The 24329-nt window shown below is 41.9% G+C and overlaps 1 protein-coding gene across 1 annotated transcript in view; it reads right to left on the bottom strand.

The window, feature by feature from the left end:
- The window catches only part of sox5 (SRY-box transcription factor 5), a 121979-nt gene extending 117384 nt beyond the window's left edge, over nt 1–4595 (bottom strand). The window contains exon 1 of the mRNA XM_026326943.1: nt 4519–4595. The gene's annotated coding sequence lies outside the window, so the exon portion shown is untranslated. The remainder of the gene's footprint in view (nt 1–4518) is intronic.
- Nucleotides 4596–24329: the final 19734 nt, after the last annotated feature.

Here is a 24329-nt window from a genome sequence, read left to right as displayed (position 1 = left end):
TTTGCTGAGCACCCAAGATAATTCTAACAAACTGTGTTTAACAAGATGGGTTCTTGTAGGTTTTGTACCGCTACAAAAAAGTGCTGATATTCTGGTAGCACTTAACTGTCCATTGGTCCAAGTTTCTTTATAAAACTATATATAATAATATAACAGAAACACTGGAACACAGGGAAAGGACATGAAGTACAGTATCAGTGCAGATATGAAACAGAGTCACGCAACAAAGTGGACACTTCACTCTGTGACACCTACAAAAGCTTTTTTTACACACAGTTTCTCACACACACACACACACACACACACACACACACACACACACACACACACACACAGTCACACACTGTCCTGTGCTGTCATGTATAATTCAGCGTGTGGCCGGGCGGGCAGATGCCTCATCCCCAGGGGGTCCCATCATGCCTTTGCTAGGATGAAACATTTAACAGCACAGGACAAAATGGAACATGCTCAACAAATAAACAGGAAGGGTTTCTGGACAAACACGTGCTCAGTGGTCCCACACACAACATATTTACAGTCTCACTATCACTTAGCTGCTTTAAAATACACATATACCCTTTCCAATATGGCCACACATGCATAGCTGGATTAAAATTTGCAAAGAAGTGTTTTAATTTCCACTTTAATCACACACACACACACACACACACACACACTCAGAAGCACAGACAGAAACACTGGTTCTCCTTTTAAGGCAGTATCACTCCGTAAAAGCAAACTGCCACTTGGCTGCAGATGCGCACACACACGCACACACACACAAACAAACACCAAAGTGGGTCATTAAATGAGTCACCCAACAAACCTAAGAGTACTTTGCTGAAGAGTAAGTGAATAACTGTAGAGAAAAGACAATGATTCGCACGATATCAATATCATGTTCTATATTCAGCACATGATGGGTCAAAGAAGAGGAAGCAGTGTGCTTCTGAATGTGTGTGTGAACACACGCCTGTGTCTGATGGAGCAAAGAGGAAGAAGCTTGGTAAGTGTGAGCAGATGAGAGCTGTGTGTGAGAGACAGCCTAAGGCCTGAAGCGAGGACAGTTTGACTGTGCATATTAATGTGCTGTAACCTTGACACAGGAGGAGCTGCCGGTGCTGGAGAGGAGCCTCCTCTGATGACATCAGACAGGAAGACAGGGACTCCTACCTGATGTAACGCACTGAGGCATGACTCCTCACTTTGCCTTCTGCCTCCGTTTCATTTATCCACCCTTTTCTTTCTACCCCTTCTCCTTTCTTTCTTTTTCATCTCTACAACTGTTTCCTCCTTCCCACCCACCACCGAGAGAAGTCCGGTTGACATGAATCAACTTCCTTCCTTTTATGTGATCTCACCGTGTCTCCTCATAACTCATGTCCTCCACCCTTCTCTTGTGCTTCCACCCCCTTCTCTTGTTCTCATCTTTCTTCACCTTCATTCCCCTCTTCCCTGTCACCTCCCATGACCTCTCTCCTCTCACCTTTCTTTCGTCTAATCTAATCTCCTCAAATCCCCAACACCCTTACAGCCCTTATGTCCTCCAACCCCTCCTCCCTTCTGTTTTCCTTCTATTCTCAACTCTTTCTCTCTCCAATCTCTTTCTCTCCCTGTTCTCCCCTCCCTCACCTCGTTGTCCTCCTCTGCTTTTTCTTTCCCTCTCCTCTCTTCCCCTCTCTCTAATCCAACCATGTCTCCTAACACCTCTCCTCCCACCACCTCTTGTCCTCTCCTCTCCCTTCATCCGTCATTATTTTCATTCACCTCCCATTCATTTTCTCTCCTTTGTGAAAGTATATGATTCTGGCTGTATTACTAAACCCTCTCTATTTCTCTCCTTCCCCCCATGCTCTCTCGCTCCCTCTTTCAGCTCACTGCCAGGCTACCACAGCCCAAACTGTTCAGCTGCAACTGTTCCAAGCCCAATAATTACAGCTTGTCAGAAAGAATTAATTTTCTCATTTCTCATAAAGACGTGTAAAAAATTACCATGTTATTATAACGCCGCCACTCTCTGGAGGCACCGACGAAAACCAAATTTAATTTCGGAAATTCTTCCCTCGCACATTAAATTAAACACATAAATAAGAGTTTAGGAATTGGGGGGAGGCTGTCGGGGGGGGAGGGAGCATATGTTCGTTAGGCCAGCCCCAGCTCTGTGTAATGGCCATCGTAATGTTTTGATGGGCCCGGCTATTGGTAAGCACCAATACATTTGCATGATCACCGTGGCGGAAGGCAAGCAAGCTGCCAATTAGCTTTGCTACAGCTCTGGACAGTGCTAGGAGAGAGAGGACAGGGGAACTGTTGGGCATAAGAAATACAGAACAGAGCTAATTAACAAGAACGTATGGAGAATAGCATATTTAAAGCACATTTATGATTTACAGCAGAGCAATACCTTTGATGAAGATCTGAACCGGGTAACAGACCTTGCAATAAAATTATTAAAATTGTCTGAATTTAATATTTGATGTTATAAATCTACTGATTGCTCTATCGAGGCTCAGTAGGCAGTTGCCTATAGGAGCTGTCTTTACAGGACACCATATTAACTCATTCTTCATTCCTATGTAACAAAAGACAAAAAATTATTTGTTAAAGTTACTTTTGACAAAATTATTTACTTTTAATGACAAATACATTATAAGTTTTTATAATCAGCAGCATGGATAGTTCATGGTGGGCCAACAGAGACAGAGCTGAAGAAAAGGCTAAAGGTGTGATGGATGAGCTTTAGCAGATCTAGAAACTAAACAGTGAAGTCAGAGCTGTAGTAAAACTAATGAAACCATCGCAGAGGACCAGCCCCTCTCACTCTGATGGGAAACTCCCACAATGACCTAAACCCACCCAAACATGGTGAAGGCAGGGACTTTCCCTGCCTGCAGCACGGGGCACAAACACACACACACTCCCACAGAAACACATAGAAAAAGGTCACGCCTGGGTGACATGCATGCAGTGGGCAGACGCATGGTTGATCTGACAAGGCTGCGACAAACACTCCCTACACACACACACACACACACACACACACACACACACACACACACACACACACACACACACACACACACACACACACACACAGGCCACGGTCAGTGCAACCAGTGCCAGCTAAATCTCCTCAGCAGAGCAGTGATGAGGTCGCAATCTGTGATCATGACACTGCCTTGACACACACTGTGTGGACTTTTTCACACACATAAACACACACACACACACACACACACACACAAGAGCAAGCAGACCCTATCAGCTGAGGCTCAGTTTCATGGTCATTTGTCGAGTATGTGGGTCTGTCCCGCTCTGACTCCAGGCCTTGTTCCCTACACAGCACCGTCTGCTGCTTTTTGTCATCGCAGACAAGCATGCGACGCAATAGCTTTTTACTGATGTGCCACATTTACCAGCCAAATGCATTTCTCAGCAAAGTTTTCAGATGAGCAGTCAAAGTTCCCAAGATAGAAACATCAGCTGCTGGTAAACCAAGGAAAGGTCAGAAAGATTCAGGAGATGTTTACGTGCATGAAGAACACCAGCTCCTGTTCATACCCTGATTAAAGTCTAACAATCCTCCACACGAAGGACATTTCTTTAGTTATTTTGAAAGGGTAAGAGAGGTTTTTCCCATACCGTGCTTGAGTACTTATTATAATATTATAATATTATTTAGTGATTTCCCAGAAAGTTTTGCAACAATCCCAGAGAGTATCAATGCACATGCTGCATTTTTCTGTGGCTTATTCCAGTCAATAGAATGATTATTGATTGTTAGTGGTAAATAAAAAAGGAAAAATGTGCCGAAAAATCCCCCGCCAGGAAAAGTATGAAAGAGTTTTGTTGCTCTAATTATATGGTTAGTGGAACTAATCCAGAGATCTGAACTGTATTTCAGACTGTTCACAGTCTGTTATTATTAGAGTTGTGAATCAAACCATATGTGTGACATGAAGTGCACCACGTGTTTTCATGCATATTTTCAATTTGCGTAATAAAATGCCAAAAAATTAAAAAAGAAGTCAAAATGTTATAGAGAAGTTTTTAAACGAAGCTGGGGTGGAAAAGTTGGTGTATCGACAAGAGCAAAATGCGACGAATTGCAATGGAAATAGACTTGGTCAGTTTATCATGAGGAACATTAGATGAGTGATTTAAACTTCTACTCAGTTAAAGAGCCCCAGAACTGCAGCAGACTAAAACATCAGCTCTGCATGGAGCAACGTAACTTTCCTCAACTACATCAAACAAACCGAAGTGTCTGTCTTACATCTATCCCACACTTTTTTGTTAGTTTAAGGTCTTTTTTTTTTTTTTTATTATTACATTATCTGGTTACACCCTGTTCCTCTGCAACGGTATAATAGCACCCGAATGGAGAACTGGCTCCACCGGCTGATTCTACAGTAGAAGATGGAAACACGCATTCAGTTGCCAGTTCTCTGGTAATTCAGTTAAAATTTGTGCTTAATTTTGACAAAAACCTGGCTACAGACATTTGGGAGACCTTACCGATTATCTGATGGAACAATCCGGAGTGAAAAATGTCCAAAAGTGATCAGCTCCTTCGTCCACTGAGCCCGCTCCCTCCTGCATAGACAGAAGAACAAAGAAACAGCTGATTAATAATAATACATTACAGAGTGTGTGTGTCACTAATAATTACTGTGGTGTTAGAAACTTTAAATCATCAAGTCTCACTCCTGGATTAACTTCAGTTGAGTAGGTAGGACACGAGTGTCTTGGTCCATTACAGCTAGTGTTGGATTACATTTAACTGCAATGTGCTGGGATGTTTGTGTGTGTGTGTGTGTGTTGGCTGGGTGCATTGTGTCAAAAAGTGTGTAAATGCTTCTGTGCATAAAAGAGAGGGAGAGACAGACTGGAAAAGCTGAAGGAAGAGTAAGTCATCCTTACAGAGCCTCTCCTCGTTCCTTCTCCCGTTCCCCCCTTTCTTCCAAAATTCCTCCCACCATAACCACCCTTCATACCAGAATTCCTTCACCTATAAATATCAACAAGAGAAACTAAAGAACAATATCCACACACACACACACACACACACACACACACCAGTCTAAACCAATGAGCACAGTGGTGTATTGTGCCAGCCACAGCCAATACACACTTCCACGGCCATTACTCCCCATGGAAACAGGCGAGTGTGTTCGCACATACGTGATGTTGACGTCGTACCCGCACAGCGGCTGCTTTAGACAATAAGCTATTTCAGGGCCAAATCACTGACAAAAATCCATTTTTCCACCCCACTAAAAAAGATCAGGAATGAGGGAAGGAGAAAGAGCATGATGGAGAGAAAAGCTGAAATCAAATAAACAGTAGCGTACATCTCTCTTAAGCTGGATTTATCGCTGTATTTTGTCATCACTCTAATTTATTCCCCAACCTGCTTACAATTACTGCCTTTTCAAAACTCATATCGCCAGCTTGTTGTTCTCAGAGAGATTGCGTGGTATCTGCAAATGAATGAGCGGGGGACTTGCATAAGGTGGAAAAGCTCCTAGTGTACTTTTGTAGATTATCCACTTGATACCGATTCATTTTCTCTCTCTCTCTTGTCACAGTTTTGTAAAGGAGGCGATGTAGGACAAACATACAAATGCACACAAAAAACGCACATGCGTGCACACAGACACACACAGCACTGTAGAGCGTAGAGGAAGGGAGTGGGCTCATCATCTTTAGTTGTGATTACAACACTTGGCAAGCTCTCCCCTGCCTGTTTGCCTCCCTATTGCCTTACAAATGGATTAGTAAGCCCCGTTCCATTTGTGTGTAGTTTCGCTGAGATTTAGGCTGACTTACAAATAACACCAATCAGATTTGGGAGCAGCCGTTGTGTAGTCTTTTTCTGAAGGAATATTGGGCAATGTGATTTGGGGACAACAGCGCAGCACTGCTTGTATACACTTCAGTTGGAAAACCTTGGGACTGCGTGTGTGCCGGCATGTGTATCTGTGTGCTGTGAAGATTTTACATGTCTCATAATAAGGAAGTCTGACTGCAACTTTTTGGAGTCAGTTGGTGGTTAATCCACAGGAGGCATGCTCGCTCATCCCTAGTTCATATGTAAGACAGAAGAGGACAACAGATGAAAAGTGGTATTTTCGACAGGCGGGGAAAACAGGGTGCAGATGACTTATGAAGCAGAACAGTTTGTTACACTGTAAAACCTCAGGACTAACAAAAAAAAAAAAAAAAAAAAAAAAAAAATCAACAACAACAATAAAGTTTATCCAGAAGAGAAAACTCTTACTATATAATACATTACCAGTCTTGTATACCCGCACCAACCCTGTTGTTTGTTGTTTGTGTTTGCCATTAATGAGCTGATTGAGGTCATTCCGGGCACACAGGTGAAAAACAGTTCTTTTTTTTTTTTTTAAAACACACAAACCCTGTCACATGTGATTTTAATCTGAGATCAGTGCTTTAAGGGCCCTGCTCCAGAGCATCATGACTGCCAACTATCTGGTCACAAACTCTCTTCTATCATTTGTAAAACATTAGAAAAATGAGAGCACCAATTTTAGTAAAAGAACAAGGATGTTTGCTATATGGGAGATATTAATGTGTTTTGTTCCGTGCCTGTGTGTGTACACATATGTGTTTCTCCTGACCTGAGAGTACAGTTTGTGTGAATAAAGGTCTAAGCTGAGCTTCCATTAAGCCCCTTTCAACCCGATGCCTTTCTTTCTCAGAAACTCTGCCTGATGGAAATCTGCTTTTGTTGCCACAGTTCAATGTCCCTGCTATCTCCTGATGGAAGGAGAGACAGAAAGGAAGGTCTGAATGGGCCTCTCTAGTTTTATGTCCCAGACTGTTCACACACACACACACACACACACACACACACACACACACACACACACACACACACACACACACACACACACACACACACACACACACACACACATTCACCAAATCACACACACTCCTTGCTCCTCTACAATGAAATCAATGCTCTCAGTTTTCCTCTCTGTGCAAAGCATCTCACAGTGCCACAGGCTTCTTGTGATCAAACGCCACATCATGTTCTGTAACTTCTGATACGGCTGCTAACACACTGCGGCTTCTGTGCTCTGGCATTGCTGTTTATTCACAATGCATTCAGTTGCAACAAAGGGTGGCAGTTTTGACAGCGGTTTTCTTTTCTTTTGTGATTTTTTTTTTATTTTTTTATTCATTGTCTAAACTTACTTATATTTTGTGTTTCAGATCCCATCTCACCAATATTTGCTGGCAGGTCATATCAATGTAGCCTGTATTAGCAATTTAATCCATTCAATTTACAGACCATAAAATGGAATATTAAGCACTGGAGAATGTTTTTACCTCTTCGTTTTTAGCCGACAGTTTCATGTGTGCATGAACTTTTTGACAGAAATCCCACCAAATTTTTAATCTTTTCTAAAAATCTGCTTAGCTCCAGATTTTGACTGCTTATCTTGTTATTTGGCCTCTGAATTTCTCCGCTCTCTGTGTGGGCATGTTTGTGTGTTGGGGTTGTGTGGGTTACACAAGTGAACATATGTCAGGAAATATGTCTGCTTTGGTTTGGATAGGAGCACTGGGCCACTGATTCCAGAGCTACCGTGGGACCAGGAGTGTACGGGGATAAAGCCCGATTGTTTGGGAAGATAAAGACCGCTAACAGAGCGGACAAAGTGGGGAGGGACCACAGAGCCATATCGCCAAGGGCTGCCACACACACACACAGACACACACGCACAACAATGATCTACAGCAGTTGTGCAATTTTCTAGAGTAGTTTTGTTTTAAAGAACACAATTAAACAGTGTCAGAGTGGTCTGTTGACACTCTTCTGGTGAGGAGATCATAGGACTGTGGACTGGTTATATAACAAGACAGTGTGAACATACTGATTGTCTTAGAGAAACAGAGAGAAACAAACATTTACCTATACAGTACATTACATAGATATACAGAGTCAATAAAGCTGCCCACCCCCCAACGCAGACTTTGTCCCCGAGCTGATCCCCCTATCCCAGATCATCCCCCACACTGGTTTTGTTCCTTTTGTCTAAACTTAAGAATATTTGGGAAGTTTTTATTAATATCTTGTAAGAAAAACAGATTGTAGAATTGTATTTCTGAATAGTTGTGTTGCATTTACTTATAGACGTAGAATTAGAAGTAGAACCCAAATATACAACCTTCTACCAAAACCTCTTGCTACCCCATGTACAAATTTCTAGATCCTCCATCGCTAGGAGGTTGTTTCCAAAACTATCTGTGGATTACTGTTGATTTCCTTTGAGCACTAAAAGTTAAGAATCCATTAACCTTCACTGTACTGGAGACACATCTCAACATCTCACCACCTAAAACCAAAAATATCTGCATGAGTAGATGTCAGCCGAGGTAACTGCAAAAAACATGTCTTTTTTTTTAGTATGCTATTATGGTGTACTGACCCTTTGATGAGATGTAACCTAAAGCCTGAGTCCACAAAATAGAGCACTATGCTGTGCAGTACACAGAGAGAGAGTGCATGCACGTGTGTGTGTGTGTGTGTGTGTGTGTGTGTAAGAGAGACTAGCAGCAGTTGTAGCATCTGCAAGGGTCACAATATAGAAGGCCAATTTGGTTTTATCAAATTAACAGTGGCTTGTCTGCACACATGCATACATAATCACAGAGCTGCACCACATCTTCACTGACCACCGCAGTGCAACACACTCACTGACAACACACTGCTGACACACTCCACATAAGGACATACTGTAAACTATTACAGTACATAGAGTACTTTGCAGCAAGCAGCCATAAGTGCATGCACATCTATACTTACTATAAAGTAAAGGTCAAAGAGAAACAATGTCCTTGTGGAGCTTCTTTTTACATTTCTAAAGCACTACAGTCTAACACTACCCATTAGAAAAAGGACATCGAAATTAAGTTACTTTTCTTTGGCTCTTAAAGGCTTTTCAAAAAAGTAGTACACATCTTGCAAAGTGCTATACACTACTCTATCCTCAATTCAATCCTTGTGGACAACATGGCTACAGTTGTTCTTTCATACATTTATAATGGATTATGGCTGTAATGATGCATTCTGTAAATGATAATGTTAACAATAATAAAAATGCACTTTATTATACTCCATGAGCAAATTTATGCCCCAGAGTGCATTGTGTGAAATAAAGCCTGGTTTAATATTATACAGACAATGCAGCATTGGGTCCAAAGATGTCATCATGAACCACAACTTACTGGAACAAATGTGCTTAGCAATTATGCATCAGCGGCATCAGGGTATTGTATTGTTTGTTGCATGGACAAGGACGCATCTCAGTACCTTGACCCCTTCTTCGAGCTGGCCAGTACCTATTCAAACCAACAGTTTCTTTTGAAATATGACATCACCACTTTTCTTTGCCAAGTCTAAATCAACCCAGGTAATTAGAATCATATAAACAAGCAAGAATGAGACCTTTTCTGTACAGTCTTTGTGAGACTGAATGGATGGGTTGCATTTCTGATGGATGTCAATAGGAACACCACATACACAGCTGTGAGACCTTGTACAGACCTTGAAATAAACACACAAACATGTTACAGAAGCAAACTCGCTTCACAAATGTCATGCTACCATTATGTGCTGTTTTTATAGGGCTCTTAACACATATCGACAGCAGCGTCTTCTTTACTATGGACAAGAAAAATCTGCCCTGGAACACGGGATCCGTTGTGCTGCACACAAGGAGACAGAATTTGAGTAGTTTCTCCTGGGTTTTTTATCTTTATTCAAAACATTGAACATTTGCTGCTCTCGATGCATGTTCTGTCTTTAATTAAGTTCAAATCTCCTGCATGACTTATTCATCACTATCTCTAATTAGATTCCAGTTATATGACAGTTACATGGGAAGTCAAAATGCAAATGCAAACTTTTAGAATAGTAATACAAGTGGTGATACAGTGAGAAAATGCAAAAAGCAATGCCTAAAGTATGAAAATGAATTTTCATCTTCTTGTTTCAAAAAATACGATGAGGGCAGGCCACAATTATTGATTTCAATACCTCATTTTAACATTTGGATTGAACCCTATTTACACTGGGATTTCTCCAGTAAGCTGGTTTCTTAAACAAGAAACCTGGATTAAGGGACAACTCTGTGTCAATATGCATTGTGTTTGTATGCTCCTAAGTAACCAGGTTAGAGGCAAGAAGCCACTCATCAGTGAGCTGTTTATTGTATTACCTGCAGTCTTCTGATATATGCATGTAAAAAGCTGATCTGGTTACATATAAACACGGCAGAGAAATCAGTTGTCCCTTAATCCACGTTTCTTACTGAAGAAAGCACCTTACTGGAGAAAGTGGAGTGGAGTCAGATTTCAACCCAAGTGCAGTGCAAATTTTAACAGGGTTTCAACAAAATCAGCAAAAGACAACACAAGACACAATAAGCTGATGCAATCAAAAGAGCACCAGTCAAACTAGGGAACCTCAAATGTAGCATTTATGACTGTTCCATGTGTCTAATACACAGTTATTCTAAAGTAAATTCAAATACTCCAGTTTCCTACATCAGGAACCAATTTAAACCTCTTTAAAACTGGGCATTTCCATTTCCATGACAAACACCAATGCCACACAGATTTCATGTTATATTATTAATAGCTGCAGAACAGAATGGACGCATATTAAGGAGACTAGATTAAGCTAAACTTGTCCTGCTGTTAGATAATGGTATAGGTGATACTGTATGTTACATCCTGATGGACAGAGTGATGGCAGTGAAAGGAAAAAGGCCAAAGTGAAGGACTCAGGCTTGTTTTTCTGTCTCTGCCTCTCTCTCTCTCTCCCTGACAGTTGCTGTACCATTAACACCGCCTCCACAATTAGTGTCTTCTCACGGACTACACACACACAGACACACACACAAACACACACACACGGTGACACCCCAGGGCCCTGCACAACCCAAACAGCATAATTAGACATCCCCTAAACAAAGCACACACACTGTAATTACTCTGTAATGTTACATAGCACAGGGGATTCAACAAAAGCCATTTTCCCTGGATCAACCGGTAGTGTGTGTACACACACACACACACACACACACAATGCTCTTATCCCATGTTTCTGTGACTGTGTACATTTCTATTGATTTTACCAGACAGTGAATTCCCACTGGCCATTTTGAGTATTCTGCCTGAGTGTGTGTATGTGTGTGTGTGTGCGTGCGTACGTGCATAGCAAATACTGTATCTATAGGTATGTGTGGGTGCTTACATAAATGTATATGCAACATGTGTGTCCCTGAACTTGACAGCAAATGAAAAGCCAGAGCAACTGAATCTCTTTATCTTGTGTTGCTGAGTGCAGGGAGGCAGCCTTGCTAAGCACAGGAACACACACACACACACACACACACACACACACACACACACACACACACACACACACACACACCCAAATACACTTGTCTTTTCTCTCTCCCTCTGTCTTGTTGCTTCCTGGTCTCCAGAATGGGATATGACTAATTTCTCCAGGCAGAGCGACAGCATAAACAGAGGCCCAAACACTTGTGCTGATACTGTTCTTGACAGGGCTCATCTCAGCTCCAACAACCTACTACCCCCTCCCTCCCAAATCTGACCTCATCACCCCCCCACCACCACATACTATCACTCTGGCCGTCCTCCCACCCTATCCTCCTTTTTTTCCTGCCTCTGTGCCTCCAAGTCAGTGCAGATATTTCTCTATGTTCAACAACAGTAAATGAAATCTCTGTGCCAAACCAAGTAGTGTGAAATCACATTAGATCTTAATCAGGGACTATTGTATTTGCCTTGCTGGATTTGATTCTTTTATTATGGCTATTATCTTTTGTTGTGAACACTTCTATTTCACAATGCGTGCCACCATGAGGGGATGAGCAGCCAACCTTCTTCCAGCAGAGGAGACAAGAGACAAGAGTATGGAGCACTGCAAAATCAATAAAGGCACAGTGTATGTGATCACTTGGACTTTTATTTTGAAGTCCAGGTGTGCGTTAACCTTTATGAGTTACCTTCGCTTTAGGTAACGAGAGCCCAGGAAGGATGTGAGCGTGACACAGTAAACTGTCTCTGTGTGATGAGCCTCCTTTAATGAGCTACACTGAACTTTACAACAAATAAAAACACACACACTCCTTCTAACAACGTCTGTTAGCTTTAAAGAGCTTTCTATTTTTCCCTATCTTTCCCAAAGCCAATCAACACAACTTAAGATTTCTTCTTCAAGTTAAACATCTTGGGTGATGCCCAGCCAGGTGAATGGAAAGAGACTGAACCACTTTAGAACAGTGATTCTTAACTACAGGTATGTCCAAGAGGTTGTTCCACAGTTGGCATAAGTCTAAGAATGTGAAATATGAAAAAATTGAAATGTCACATCCAACTCAACTCTCATCCCAGCTGGGGGCCGCAAGCCTTGTGGTAAAAATCTCACAGCATATATTCTTGAATACGTTCATATACGTAATAAATTTTCCAAACAAAAAAAAAGTCTAAAAACATGTTTTCACTTTGTCTTTCTGGGTTAGTGACTGTATGAAAAAGGACATGCATGTATTTACGTACATCCACACATATACACGCATACACCAACATATACACACTTATATACATATACATACACATGCATACATAAATACGATAAATACAATAAAACATAAAAGAGCATATGAAATACTAAGAAAAAGTTAATTCGGCTAAGAGCACAGCTTGCATTGAAAGCCAGTGTAAAAAGGCATGTCTTCAACCTGGATTTAAAAGATCCAAGATGGACAAAAATGGTTATTTCTATCTATTCCATTTGCAATGCAATAAAATGTGCAAAAGAGAATACTTTTTAAAGCAAATGTACATAACATACATCACAGCTTAACTTCAGGACCTTGACTATGCATTGATGGTTGCACTTAAGCAATATGTAGATATTCTATTGTGTTAAGCCTTCAATATATAAGAAGTTATCTATTAGCTATACATGCAGAAAAATCAAGGTCTGGAACAAAGTTCCTACGTACAACTGCATTCAGGGAAATTGAATTATTCATTCATTCATTCTAGACTTCTACAAAAGGGTGATGAAAAGAAGTAGGTGTGATGATCAGGTCATGTGGCCGTGAAGAAAAGATGTTTCTAAGTTGGTTAGAGTTACGTGGGAAAATAAGGCTAAAAGAAAAAAATATGTGTTTACCATAAAGGGCCACTCGCAACGTAAGGCTTTAACAGTTTGGAAATTGAACTGACAGAAAAATCCACAGGGCCGTCTACCAACACTAACCCAAAGCATTTACTTTCCTGTGCACTACTTCAATGTCACACTGCTGCCATGTGTCTATATGTGTCTCCAGCACATTTATGTGTTTCTTACAGTGTAAACTTTACAGGAACACACAGTAATTGTGTGAAAGATGAAGATACAAATGTGCTATTTTCCCCTATAGAATTATTAAACTGTGTTACATGTCGACTTCCTTTTACATGTGGTTACAATACGCTTCTCTATATGTGTTTATGGGTTCGCATGAGTATGCCCGGCCATATTCGCACATTTGTAGTTGTATGTGTTTTTAAGAGAGGCTGGTGCACGGCTTTTGTCAACGAACTTCCGCATTCTCTGTGTGAGAAACAGCAGCAAGACAGTAGCTACTGTTTACTGTATTATAGTTTTACAGCAATTTGACTGGGGAAAAGTAACTCAGCCACAGTCGATGCAAAGGTAGAAATAACCACAGGAACATGCTTTTTAATGGTTGAAGCGGAAGAAGTTTGACGATGAAGACACAATGAAATTGACTGGACTGTGGAATATTAAAGCAATAAGGTTAAAAGGATAAAAAAGGGATAAAAACCCTAACCCTTCACCCAAACCCATTTAGCAATAATCCAGATTTTCACTGGTTTTATTAAGTGAAATTAGATCGAGTCATTGAAGGGAGATGACTTTAAGATTTTAGAACCACAATCATCCATGGGCTCATTTTGCTTTACATAGAGATGAGTCAGTGTTTCCTCATAGTAAGATTAACAGCTTTACATGTTGGAAAAGGGGACACCGGCATGGGATAGGGACTCTCTTCCAACCCTGCGCTCTGACATGGCTTATCTAACATGCTTTAGCTGATCACATTGCAGCAGAACCGTACATGAAAATGTGAAAGGAAAGGCTATGCACTGTCAGGAGCAGTCAGACACCCAAATAAAGGGTGCGTGTGTGTGTGTGTGTGTGTGAGTGAAGGTCTGCTGACAAAATGTATGCTTGGATGAGTATGGGCACTCTTCTGCTCCTTCTTTAGCTCTCCCTTTCTCCGCTACTTCTCAACTTCTCCAACTTCATGTTTTCATTTCCTCCAATTTTTGTGCTCACTCTTCTTCCTCTTTTCTCTTAGAAACAAGGGACACCTCAGTCAATTTTCTTAGTTCTCCTTTGCCCCACCAGTGACATCTGAGCAAAGAACCGCAAAGAGACAAAAGGACAAAAAAAAAAAAAAAAAATTATTGATTTGATGTCAGCATCAATTAGAGAGAGGAGAGGAGAGGAGCAGAAAGTGAGCTGCTGGCATCACCCAGGTAAGGCTAACAAAATAAATATGCAGCGTGGTGAAGAAATATTTAATTTATATGAAGGCTAATATGCTTGGGCAGTATGCACATAGGTGTATGTGTGCCTGTGTTGTGTGAAAGACCTCGTGGCTGCTAGTGAAGGTGTTGCTTATGTCCCAGTGGACGCTGGGAATAGCAACAGCATCACACAGACACACAAATAAGAAAAGAACAGTTTCCCTCGCAGTATTTTGTGCATTAATTCCATTATTGTGAATCATCTCTGCATCTACTAGACGTTATAGTCCTGTTTGTCTTGCTCAAGGACACATACTTACTGTCATAAGGGTTTGCACTCAGACCAGAGCAAGCTGTATTGAAGCATTCCACGCGTGCATAATAAAATGCCTGCCTGGAGAAATTGTTAGTGACAGATATCGAGAAAAGGAGACACTGTATTGATCTCCTCTGGAACAGTAAAGGAAGAGGAGGAGACAGGAAGAAAAAGGAATATAGGATGATGACAAACCCACGTGAAAACTGGTGATTCCCCTGGAAACCCAAAGACTGCTATATCCTAAAGGGTCAGTTCACCCAAATAACAAAATTTTGTTGTGTTAATCCAAAGGCCATGCTGTCTATACTTTGATGAAAACTGAATTATTTTCCACTGTATAGAAGTATATCTGCCTGGTTCAAGAGCTGTAGTAATGGAGTAACTTGCAGCTCAATCAGAAGTACTACACATTTCCTTTCAAACATCATGGCCATGTGTACACAGCATATACATACTGTACATTGACCAAGGGGGAGAATGGCCAGGGTCTGTGTTTGCAATCTGCCTTCAAACTAGATACAACTAGTGGAATGATAAGTGAGTGTGTTTATGTGTGTTTGCATTTGTGCACATGTGGAGGAAATGGAAGGGCAGGGTGAGGATACGGTTATTTTTCAGAGGACATGATGTCTCGTTGCACATTACTCACACACACACACACGTGCACACATACAGTCAAACCCACACGCCGCGTGTCACTGCACATTACTGTTGCTTTCTGTAGGCGCTGCGTCCAGACAATGACAGGCAGGCAGGAGCCACAGCATAATGAGAGAGGGCAGGGGCCTTTGCTTACACACACACACACACACATAGCTCCATGCACACACACATGAACGCAGAGGGCAGTCGGCTTCACTCCATCCCCTAGCCTCTCAATTACCCAGCAGGCTTTTAGTGCCACTCCGCTCCACTACAGCAAATTACCCAGGGCCCTGTCTCACTTAGAGACCTGTGACTGTGTGTGTGAGTGTGTGTGTTAGTGGGTGTGGGTGCTTGACAGAGGCAGAGCAACAGAGAAGAACTGTGTGTGTATGTGTGTGTGTGTGTGTGTGTGTGTGTATTAAAGCAAGTGCCACTGAAGCTGTGGTTGGAGCCCAGCAGAGGCACGTGAAAACCTAATAAAAGTGTTTGAATGCAACTGCCATTAGGCTAATACCTCTCCACAAGTATTACACACACTCACACACACACTCACACAGACACACACACGACACGTAGAGTGAGGAGAGGAGAGTCGACAGGGTCAGCAGCGGTACCCTCTCTTAGATCAAATGTAGCTCTCTGGCTGACTGAGAGTGCTGGCTTTTATTGAATGAGGTATTAAAGTGTTGTTAGCTGAAGAATACTGATACAAATGGCTCCTGATGGATGTTAAATTGCATCACAATGTGGTACAACTTCTGAAAAATCTGCACCCCCTCCTTGGTGCGACACAGTCATTTTTGGATCGTTTGTGTCTGGAGAAGTTCACATCTGTGTCAACAATAAGCTGGCATCAAGTGTCATGCACACAGATTCACCCATAAGCCACGCGGCTGCAGTCATAGCTGTGTAATAATAATAACACAAAATTCTGCATTCTCCGCATGTATCGGGGACATATACAGTAAGAGACTGTGTTAGTTCTTTGCACCAGCAAACAAAATAAACTATATTTGGGCTACTGGGGACCTTCCCTGTACGATGCTGGAATTGCACCATTTTTAAAAGAACTACAGCTTTAAACATCTGTCTATCTGGCTGTACTTTAAAATGCATCTAATATTGAGTGCCAGGTAGAACAACGCTGCTGCTTCACTCCAGTCTCAAAAGCTACAGGTTCAGGGTTTCCCACAATCTTTTATGAAATATTTGCCAAGGCTTACCTGAAGAAAAAGAGTACTTTCCTATGAAGTCAGAGAAGTTCATATATTTTTATGCATTAGAATAGTTAAGGATAAACAAGCAGTGGGTCTACATTATATAGCAAAGGTCAAGTACTTAAAGGTGGACTGTGGAGTTTTCTTGTAAACAAACTTTTTGTTTACACACTCACTGTGTTTGACTTTGAGGTCAGGGAAATGTGTTGAGCTCATTTCAGACCTCAAAACGAAGTATTTCAAAGTATTTTGTCTACATCCATCCTTATTAGCTACATCTTCTTTTTCACTGCCTTTGTTGGCGTTTTGCTGTGTTTATTGGTGCATGACCTGTGCTGTGAAAATATACTGCAAGTTGTGAAGAAAAGTAGCCAATCTACAGTGAGTTAGAACCTAAACTCTGAGGCTCTCATCTATTCCAACCTACAGCTTCATTGTCAGCGATCTAAACTCTTTTACCATGTGATGCCAGCATTGGTTTGCTGCAGTCACTGGCACGAGCCCAGCAACCAAGCACTGATGTACAGCACTCGACCTCTGGTGAATTTATGAATTCATCGAACTAATTGTGCTAAGCTGAGAGTGTTTAATTGCCACCTCATTTCCCACATTGAAGGTGAACAGTAAAATGTACAGACAAAAAGATATAAAAATGATATTAATTTCATAAAACATGAAATATCTCCTTTAAAGGGGCTATTTTGATGAAAGCTGAATGAATGGAGAATAACAGACCGTTTGAAATAGGCATTTCTTCAGAATGAGGCAGAATTTCACTTAACTTGACTGCAACACAACATGAAATCAAATAAAACCCACCTGCAGCACACGTCTAATTGAGCTGTCTGGTATCACATTGACCAAACTGCCAATGAGATAATTTGTGCCAGAATAAGATAAAGATAAGTTGCTAAGAGTGAGTCACACAGAGGAGGCACGGCCTGTGTGTTTGTCTATAAGTCATTTTAAGTACATGCCTTCTCCCCACGAGCTGCCGTGTTTGCTGTTTTACTGTTTGTGTGTGTTTGAGTTCATGTGCACCCCACCAAATGTGTGTTTGTTTGTGTTTATGTATGTGTGTATGTGTCTGTGCTGTACTGGGTGTGTGCAACAAGAGATCTGTTAATTAACCAGCAGCTCTGCCTTAGTGCCTGGGTGAGAGAGAGAAGCCAACACAGAGACAGACCAGGAGAAAGAGAGACAGAGGATCAAAGCAGGGGTCTGTGGCCAGGGGCCCCCCCTCTGTGCTTAGATGAAATGTGGCGGCTGCAAACTTTAAAGACTTCCTGCCATTAGCCAGGACCTTGTCCCCTCGCAGGCCTGGTCCTCGTCCTGCTTCTCTTCCCCAAAACAATGACATGGAGAAAGAGAAAAGGCGAGACAAAGGGAGACACCATACAAGACCACGATGACAGTTATGGCAGTGAAAAAGTACACAGACAAACCAGAATGGTATGACCACACACACACACACACACACACACACACACACACACACACACACACACACACACACACACACACACACACACACACTTAGAAAGACCTGCTGATTGACTTCACATTAGCCAGTTCAACGTTCACAGCTTTTTTTCCTAGCATTTTGCTCCTCTGTCAACATTGCATCAGCATTTTTCACACCTAAAAAGCAGCTTTCTGAAAACAGCCTTCAGAGTGGACAAGTCAGAGAGTGTGTGACATCCTGACACCTGGTTAGGTGAGGACACGGAAAGCTGAGCTTTCCAGATGATGGACGCCTGCTGACAGGCTGTGTAGCTTATGTAAGAACTTTTATGACTTAACTACAAGAAATTCTGATTGACATATTTTAATATTTTATGCATTTGTATTGAATAAACAGTTACTCTAAAGCATGGCTCTGTCAATATTACAACTTCTGACTCTACCTCTCTCTCTTTGATTATTCATTTTAAATGTCACAACAGCCAATCAGAACACATAACTACTGACTGTTATTGTGTCAGGACATCACAATCACAAAATAGTAGTTTGATCAGCATACATCAATCCCTGTATGACTGCTTTATGACTGGAACAGTAACATTTAGAAATTTCAGTCAATTTTCATTTTTGACGTTATGTAGTTTGTTGTTTGCCGACTAACACAGAACAAATGTAGCTGTTTTCTTATTGCATCCCTTTAGAAAACCTTACCTTCACTCACAAACTGCATTTTCAGATTTTACCATCCTACTGTGCATGTACACTGACAAGGCACAAATAATGGAAGTGCATCTTCACATACTTCAACCCTATGTGAGTTTGCATTTGCATTCTTGCATAACCTGAGCACACGTTCATATGTGAGTGTTTGTGTGTTTATGTGTGTGTTTGAACTCCACCTGGGCCACATTAGAGAGAGGAAGTGTCTTTACTGTCCTTTTTCCAGGATACACACGCAACCCCACAGATATTTTAACACACACACACACCTGACAGGGCCAGGGGCACGATCTGACCATCTCTCTGGGCGGTGGTGAGCAGAGGAAGCTCACCAAGGGCTAACGAGGGAGGATCAAAGAGCACATTACCATGCCTGCCGTCTTCCTCGCGCTCTGTCTCTATTCCTCTCTCTGCTGCTCACAAGCAATAAGAGGCCCGCCGGCCCGCTGTCCTTGTGCTTGTTAGGTGGTGACAATAGGACGTGCCCTGAGCCAAAGGAAATGAATTATTTACTCCGCTCCCTCTTGTACTCTTGAAGAAAGAAAGAAAAAAAAAATCCCTTTTCTTGTTTTACCATTGAAATCACGGCCCTTGTATTACACACACGCCTTGTTCTGCAGCCTTAGATGTTAAACGCTCAGAATAATTCTGTTCCCTGCTGTCAGCGAAGATATCAATCCTCGGCTCGCCTGTGCACACACACCCACGCAGAGAAGAGAAAAGGGTGCATACTTGAAGAGATGCGTTCACGTTATTTGTCTAGACAAGGCTGTTTCAGTGTACATGCACACACACACACACACAACTGAACACGCTTTAGCCTCACTGGTGCTCAGAGTGAATGTAAGAAGGACAGCAAACGGGGGTATCAAGAGAAAGCAGGGGCTATACAGTGAAGGCTGGCAGGGAGTTGATGTGGTACGTGTGTGTGTATGGTAGTAAGCTGTTTCTAACAATTAATCTGATTATAAAGACACAATTAAATCTGTAATGAGACTTCATATCCCATGACCCTTGACAATGTGGAGAGACCCTAACAAGCTAAGAGCTGACATTGGTTGACACAAGCACATCTGTGCGAGTAAGTGTGTGCAGAAAGCTACTTTCTGCACAGTACAAAATGCCCTTGGTGAAGTGGCCTCTGTAATTATTTCACTTATTCCCACACGTCCTCTTCTTCTCTCACCACCTCACTCCCTTCTCCAATCACACTTTTCCTCATCATAATTCCTCCTCACACCTCACCCTCCTCCTCCTCCTCTTCTCCTCTCTTTTCTCATCTGTCCGCCCCTCCTTATTTTCTGTCTCCGCTTATCATTCTTCCTCCCCTGTCCTCCGTCCAGGCCCTGCCTCTGTTCTTAGGAGCCATAATTACTTGACTTTGAAACAAGGAGGACTAATGGTCACCTTGATAATGATGATGATGGTCATTCTGGTGAAGAGGTGAGAGGGGTGAAGGCGTAGAGTAACCGGTTAGCGTGGGCTCACCTCGCCTGGTCTCGTGTCTCAAGATCCGAGCATTGGCGGAAACTAGTGAACAATAAAACCAGAGATTGTTCTTTCCTTTCTCTTACTTTGCTTTCCTTTTTTCTTTCGCACTCCATTCCCCCGTTAGATCAATACTCAGAAACTGGGGGGCGACACAATGTGCTGCGGGCTACACTGGGGACTGTGTGGGCCCCAGACAATCCATCTCTATACACTTCTACTGGTGGGGGACATGAAAGCGCCTTCATTAGCTGCGCCAAAAGACTCATATATTTCTCACAGGGCATAAAAGGCCATTGTAAAATCGCCCTCTGTTCCCTTTCAAACATAAAATGTGTCAGACGGCACAAAAGGATTCCAGTCGTCACAGAGTGCAAGGATCATTACCGAACAAGTTGGCAGTGGAAAGAGAAGCTGGCCACGCAAAGTGAGACTATGAAATGAGAGGAAATCATGATTAGGGGAATACAGTGAGGGGAGCAAAGTATGAGTTTTGATGAGTGACCTGAAAGAGGAGGCTGGATGCAAAACAAAAATGGCAAAATATTTCTTTCTTTCTTTCTGTATGTGCAAACCTTGGGTAGAAAAGCATCTACTGTAAAAGCTACACTTTGGAGTCCTTGGACAAATAATGACTGCACTGCTGCTCTATTATCAACCAAAGAGGCCTTGTACGCAGTTGTAGCCTCAACAATAGAGGCGGCTTTTTGGATTTCAGTGCCACCTCCTCGGGCACCCAACTGCAGGGAAAGTGACCCCACACATGACTGGCAAAGGAACTCAATTACTGGTAGGGTTCCACAGTCAAAGCTGTCAATGCCCAAACTGCTATTGTTTAGGTAGCAAATCAGTGTGCTTGTAGGGAGGTTGCTCCTCATGAAATATCACTGGAATTCAGACACTGCGAGTTCTGCAGAGATAAAAGTGGAGAAAAATGACGCTTTGGATATCAATGCTGAGACCCTTGACAAAAGACGCTGATTGAGATTGACCTTTGCTATATACTGTGCAACAGACAATGCTGTATCTCTTACACAAGCTCTCTTTATGTGATAAAATGTGGACAGCAATGACCTCTTGATCAGCACCATTATCTCCCCCAGAATTCTTTTCTGCTTTTAAAGCAAAAGCGTATTAGTCTGCAGCCATGACCAAAGTCAAAGCACTGGCAAAAAAAAGAAAGGATGGAACGCAAAAAATACAAAAGGTGAATAAAAGAGGTGGGATGAAAAGGTTGGAAAAAAAATTAATAAGAGCCAGCCATTTATCTGCATAAAACTTTTTTTTTCTTAGTGTTGGCTGTATGAGTGTTGAGCAAAAATTTCAGTGAATGGTGAATCTTCCTGTGAGCCTACTATTTTCATCAACATACTGTGGACTGGAGAGGGGTTCACTGATCCAAAGGAGAGTGGGAATTAAAAGCCACAGATGTTTCCTTATTTGATTAATTCAAGGTAGAGTTCTTGGGTCAGAACCGTAGTTTGAATTCAGATTATTTGTTCCTCACTGTCAGGTCAAATGTATGACTTCTGAAGACAAAACCACCATTGTCTTTTGAAATATATGAATTTAGTGAACTTGTTTAGACCTGTGAATAAACGTAGGCAATGTTCTTCATAGGAGCCGCTTGAATTGTCAAGCCTTCTCCTTCAGTTCTTGTTTTGTGCTCCTATGCTTCACTTCAGATAGCTGCAAAAACAAAGCCTCGTCTTTGGATTGACCTATTTAGGAATTAGTACGCTGATAAGACAAACAAAAAAAAAAACAAAAAAAACATGCACACACATTGAGACGGAAAGGGTGGGTGGGGTCATGTAATGAAATAAGTTCCCATATTTGTACTGAAAATACAAATCTAGTGGATAAACTTGTCTGTGCGGCTTAAAAGACTCATTACATTATTAAGCCACGGTGCAGTGATTTGTACAACATGGCTCACTGTGCCCAACATCAACCAACACCAACTATCTCAGCAGACGTGTTCAAGATGTAAAACCACTGGTGACCCATGTGGGGTAGACTTGATCATTAGTCCAACAGCAGAGATTACATGGCGTTTACATGAGGTCAGGCTCATGGGGAAGAAAATAGGAGTTGTGGGGGTGTACCACATGAGAGGAAGCACGTACAAGAGAAAATAGTACAAGACAGCTTCCGTCTGTCTTGCTCTCATTCATTACTGGAGTTGTGTTTGTACATGGCAGCACTCAGGATGGCGTACAGTCGTTCTGCTCCTTATTATGACCTGTCACAGCTGCTACCTACAGCCACTGCCATATTTCATAACCTGAAAACTACTTTTAAAGCCAATAAAGGTTAAGCACCTCAAAAAGCCCAAAACTTCTTGTAAATTCCACTTGTAGGATTTCATTAGTGATATACTAAATAGCAAGGATGCTGTGCTGTGCACTGAAGAAAAAAATATATAGTTTGCAGTTTCAAGTTCCTGATGAAATTAAAATTCCATGTGTATTTGAAAACATACAGTAGCTGACATAAAAAGACAACATAGGTAGGTATGTCTGGCTAAGCCTTGAGTTTTTGATTTCTTGCATTCTGTTACTGTTTTACCTCACTGTGATGTTCTGCTCTTATTATGTTTTTCTCACTGTCATCTAATCAGTAAAGGCTTTTTTCCCTTAAATACTCCTGCTCCTCCACCTGTGAGTGCCTCAAGTTTACTCTCTTCACGTTTGTATTTCCACCACAGAACACCATCACAGCAATAAAATGATTTCTGTGAAGCACCTATTTTGATCCGAGCAGGTGTAAACAACTTTTAAGTGGCCATCAGTGAAACCAGACAGTACAGCACAGTGGCCTGTCAGTAACCCCCCGCACGGCGCCAGACACGACCGCTCTGCAGCTACTAAAAAGCCTAAAAGAAAGGGGGCAAGACTGAACAAGAAATAAAACCTGTCAGGTAGGCATCAGAAAGTGTTCCTAATTATCAAGCCTTTAACAAAATACCTAAAACAACCCTGTTCATTTAACAAGCGTCCTTATCTGGCCAGTCCAAAAAGCCTTTTAGAACTGCTGGACAGCAGATCACTCATTGTTGAGTGTGTGGTTGCCCCACTGTACTATTTTTTGTTTGTATTTTTCTTTAACCTCTGGTTGTTATTTTCTTCAGTAGGGATGTGTGCAGAACAGTACGATTCAAGGACATGTGATTATGACACTGGATCACGTGTCCTGCAGCAGCCTTGAACAACATTGGAATTCGTACCATCGGCTGTTTTTCCATTATGTTGGCCTTTTGTGCCTCTATATGCCACTTAAATATATAAAGGACTAAGACCATGTAATTCATATGTTAATCTCTTGTACTAGGAAGCATTAGTTCTGACATCTGCTAACTTGATAATACCCCAACAAGCATTAGAAAAAGTTTAGTTTAATCGTAAATACACAGTAGGAGCAGTCTGACCAATGTGACTGTGAGTGCAGTTTATGTAAAGTGAGTCCAAGTGTATCTGAATACTACATTCAAAGTGCAGGGAGGCACAGCTGATGGAGATAACGTATCTCTGCCAGTTGGCAAGGGAATGCTTCTGTCACTTGGCTGGAGCATATGACTGCAGGTATATGCAGATTCTATCAGTGACTGGGTGAGTCGTGAGTACAGAGGCTTATCAGGAGTCTGCAGGAGCCGGCTCTCCTACAGTGGGATCCGCAAACACCTGTTGAAAAGGAGCGCGGGAGCTGCTGAACCCGGCACGATAAGGGACGACGGTTAAACAACGGCCGCACTCAAGAGTCGGATGTTTGGAAAGATGTTGATTGCAAACGAGCAGGAACTTATCTTCTGAAATTTGTTTCTTTGCTCTGTGGAAGTACATACAGAGAAGCCT

This window comes from Mastacembelus armatus, chromosome 23, assembly GCF_900324485.2.
Source record: "Mastacembelus armatus chromosome 23, fMasArm1.2, whole genome shotgun sequence".
In the NCBI taxonomy this organism is placed as follows: domain Eukaryota; kingdom Metazoa; phylum Chordata; class Actinopteri; order Synbranchiformes; family Mastacembelidae; genus Mastacembelus; species Mastacembelus armatus.
Note: the sequence above shows the minus strand (reverse complement) of the source record. Positions and strands in the feature narration are given on the sequence as shown.